General features: G+C 37.5%; 1 pseudogene; it reads right to left on the bottom strand.

Moving 5' to 3' along the window:
- Positions 1-227: 227 nt before the first annotated feature.
- On the bottom strand, positions 228-1,159 carry LOC122063122 (annotated as a pseudogene).
- Between the last annotated feature and the right edge of the window lie 3,222 nt (positions 1,160-4,381).

Raw genomic sequence — 4,381 nt, 5'->3', positions numbered from 1 at the left:
GGCAACCAGAACTGAATATCAAAGAGGGATGTTCAAGTGGAGAAGAGAATACGACGTACATTCTCTTTATGTCCACCAATTTGCCTAGAAAGAGATCCAAAGAGCTAGTTGGCATGAGGACCCTGAAAATTTGAATGTCTGTAAATGAAAATTTTTAAAATGAATCATTTTTTGAACTATGCAGATAGGAAAAATGTTGAAAAATCAGAACTTACAGGTCCCGAGAGTAGTGATGTTCCCAATTTCTTTTGGGATTGGACCCAACTATCAGATTCCAAGAGGGGAGCTGAAACGACATCTCTCTCCATTTTCAAGGAACAAACAAAAGATTTGGATTTGCTTAACACAGAGCCCAAAAGAAGAGAAAGAGAGAGAGAGAGAGCTTATGAATATTTTATTTTATTTAACATTAAAAAAAAAAATCCAAAACTCATAATTAGCAACAAAACTTACTTCCATAGAAAGTGGGAGTAATCCTTGCATAATCAACAAGCAAAAGAATCACCAATAAAGGACGGAGAAGAAAAGAGAATCCCCCTTGCCATTAGTTTATTCAGTAAACTAAATGCCTCTTAACGGTCGACCTTAGCTACTCGCTCAATCTCGTCCTTCTTCTTGAAGTCATAATTGTTCGATGAGCCCTTGGCAACATTGATGAGCTCATCTGCCAAGCATTCTGCTATGGTTTTTATATTCCTAAAAGCACTCTCATGAGCACCTGTTAGAAGATATATTGCTTGGTAACACGCCTCGGAGGAGAGATATAGCTTCATGCCTCACCACACCAGTAGAACCAATTGGAGTTGCAACTTCTCTTAGCCCACTGTTGATGATTGCATTAACAATTACTTGAACGGGGTTTAAGTCTGTGAGGAGGTGGAAGATTTCCATACCATGCTTGACAATTCGGACAACTATTAGTTTCTTCTCGTTGTTTCGTCCATGCATCATCAAAGAATTTGTTAGCCTCTCCACAATGGGGCATTGGGCCTTCTTGAATCTCTTCACAAAATACCTCCCTTATGTGTAGTACATAGGTGGCATGCTTGGATGGAGACACACCAATGTAACCCACCAAATAAATATCACCGGTTTGATCTTCTTCGAAAGACCATTTGTTGAAAAGCTTCACCTCTGGTTGAGCTCCAACGACCACCATCGCTGCTGATGTGAAGCATAAACTTGTGAGTTCTCTAAACCCTAAAACGCCTACTTCATAGAAGGATACACTTAGGAAGATGCATATCATAAAATATATTTAAAAAAAAAAGAATGAGAGAGGGCATGAGATTTCAATAGGAAAATAAAAGAGAGTAAAAAAAGGAGGATACATTATCATAAAATATATTTAAAAAAGAAAGAGAGAGGAACATGAGATTAAAAAAAGAAAAAAAAATGTGTGAGAGAGAGTAAAAAAAGCACGAGAGATAAAGAAGGGATTTGGATGTGGATCGTGAGAGGAATAAGAAATAATTTTTCTAGAGTATTTAACACAATTTTGAACAGAAGATTTCGATTTGCTTAACACAGAGCCCAAAAGAAGAGAGAGAACTATGAAGATGGAAGGATAAGGAACTAATAGGCAAAGCATATCATAAAAGATATTTAAAAAAAGAAAGAGAGAGGAACGTGAGATTTGGAAAGGAAAAGAAAAGTGTTGTGTGTGTGTGTGTGTGTGAGAGTAGAATAAGAAAGAGAGATAGCAAGGGATTTGAACGTGACTCGTAAGAGGAATAAGAAAGTAAATCTTTTTTAGAATATTTTTTTTTTTTAGAGATTATTTAAGTATTAAATAAAGTAAAGGGTACCAAAAATTTGGAAAAAATTAGAACAGCAGACAACAAAGAAAGTGAAAACAATAAGGTATTTAAATAAAATACAAGGACAAAGTAGTCAAGTGAAAGATTAGCCACGAAGTATGAGTACATACTTTTATATAATAGTATGATATATCAAATGTTTAAATAAAAGAAGAAACTTACATGAACAATTCGTATAAAGTAATATTGGAAGTATGCATCCTTCTTTTTGAAATTAATAGCAACTGTACCAAATGAAGTAGAAGATCACAAAAATAAAGCAGGGCCTGATTGATAACAATTCCATTCTCAATTAGTTGATTCTAGGAAGAATTGATTTTTTTTTTTAATGATTATGTAACTTTGAGATCAAGATCACCACTTGGTAAACATTGTAGGAGTTACTTCTGGAATTGACTCAAAACAAAATCACCACTTGGTAACCAACTTAAAAAATCATTTCAATTAGGCGTTGATTAATTTTCCATCTCTTTCATGGCAGGCAAGGAGAAGCAACTGTTGTACCAATCCATAGAAAATCGAGGGCCCGTTTGACGTCTCTGGAAACAGAAATAGGAAACAAGGGTGTTTGATAAGTGTTGTTTCTAGAAACAGAAACGGGTAAGAAGAAGAAGAAGAAGAGGAGGTCAGCCCTCTCTCATATCCGTAGTCCTTCTTCACCGTTGCTATTCACCGAGAAGAACAAGTTTGAGTTCCCTGAGCTACAGCCATTTCAGAGTGAACAATTCCTTTACCGGCTGTCATCCATTGCAAGTCACCTGCTCTTACAGTACCTTCGTGCCCTTTGAATTCTTCATGTGTAACAGCTCCCTGTGATCCCAAAGACAAAAAGATTAGAAACCAACAATCCTTCTTCATAAACTAATTTCTAAAACCAAATACCTGTTCTTGAAATGTCACAGGGTATTGCACAGAGATACAAAACTAAAGATTTGCAGGAGATAAATTCATCGATTCATAAGGTGCCCCCAATACCAATTATGCCAAATTTCCAAATCCCTGTTCTGAATCGATCATGAATATTCTAGGTTTTTAATTCTAGGTCTTTAGAGTCCAGCCATTACATAATGGGACCACCCCCATTGACTTTTTCTGCAACTTTTTCTACTTAAGTCATGGAAATATAAAATGCTTTAAGGATCTTTAACAACTGGAAAAACAAACCAACCACCACTGGCTTTCCTGTAGTGTATGCATCTTGAAATCACGTTTTTCACATTATTATGATAAGAACATGGGCAGAGAGGGCTTCGACTGAGAGGGGGAGGGCTTCGGTGCAAACGGATTTACTGAAGAGAGTGCTTCGGTGAAGATAGGGCTTCGATTGAAGATGGGGCTTTGATTTCAATGTTGGTCATTAGGCTTCGATTGAAGATGGAGTATGGCTGCGATTAAAGAAAGAGACGGATATGAGAGGGCTGGCTTCTCGGTGAGCAGATGATGGAGTACAGTCGCTTGGGTCTTCTTCAAGGTACTATTGTGAAGTTTTAAGAGGGAAGAGAAGAAAGGGGGTTTGTTTTATCGGGGATGAGTGGAGTTTTTTGCACGATATTTGTTTCGAGAAACAACAAAACAAGTGAAAGTTGTTTCGTCATTCCTATTTAATGAAACATAAATTATTACAAATTTCAATTTATGTTTCAAGAAACAAGTGGAACAGAAAACTTTTACCAAACGGTATTTATGTCGTTTCTTCGTTTCTGAGAACAGAAAAACATAGAAACATGTTTCTGAAAATGTTATCAAACAGGCCCTGAGACTTGCCTCAAAATTGGCCCCAAACTTACAATACCTCTTAAATTGTGGAACCATCAATGGCCTGTTACAATCCCATATCAACCGTTTGGGGGGGGGGTATCTCACATTGGTTTCTAATGGACATTGATATGGGTTGATATGGTCTTGGGTCCCCTTACCTTGTAAACCAATTTTTATGGGGTTGAGTTCTTCCAAGCCCGTATCAATGGTATTAGAGCAGCTGATCCTCGGCCCTACCGACATGTGAAAGGGGGGGAACTACTGATAGAGTGAGAGCCGCTAGGAAAGGACTACCTGCCTCTAAGTAGAAACCATAGAGTAGAGTGAGAGCCACTTAGAAAGGACCTGATCCAGAGTGGACAGTCGTGGACGTTGAGTTTGGAGGCTTGGTGGTATGTTACGGTCCCATATTAGCCATTTGGAGGTTTGATCCCACATCGGTTTCCAATGCCAATTGATGTGGATTGATATAGTCTTGATTCACCTCACCTTGTAAGCCGGTTCATGGGCTTGAGTTCTTCCAGACTTGTATTATGGTGCTTATCTTTTTTTTTTTTTGGGTGAGGGGGGAAAGTAAAGATGGTGCTTGTCATCTAGTTGTTAGTTGTAGCCTTAATTTGTGTGGAAACAAATGGATCGAAGCACATGTTTTAAAGTATAGAAATTTAACTTGATTAATGACCAACCTGAAACTCATTGAAAGTGCCCAAGATACAAACTTGAAATGCAAATATAAAAGTTAAAAGATCCCATCTCCGATTTTCAAATACCAAATTACAGAGATATCTAGGATCTAACAAGCT

Source organism: Macadamia integrifolia, unplaced genomic scaffold (assembly GCF_013358625.1).
Source record: "Macadamia integrifolia cultivar HAES 741 unplaced genomic scaffold, SCU_Mint_v3 scaffold1202, whole genome shotgun sequence".
NCBI lineage: Eukaryota > Viridiplantae > Streptophyta > Magnoliopsida > Proteales > Proteaceae > Macadamia > Macadamia integrifolia.
The sequence above is the reverse complement of the archived record's forward strand: the minus strand, read 5'-3'. Positions and strand labels throughout refer to the sequence as shown.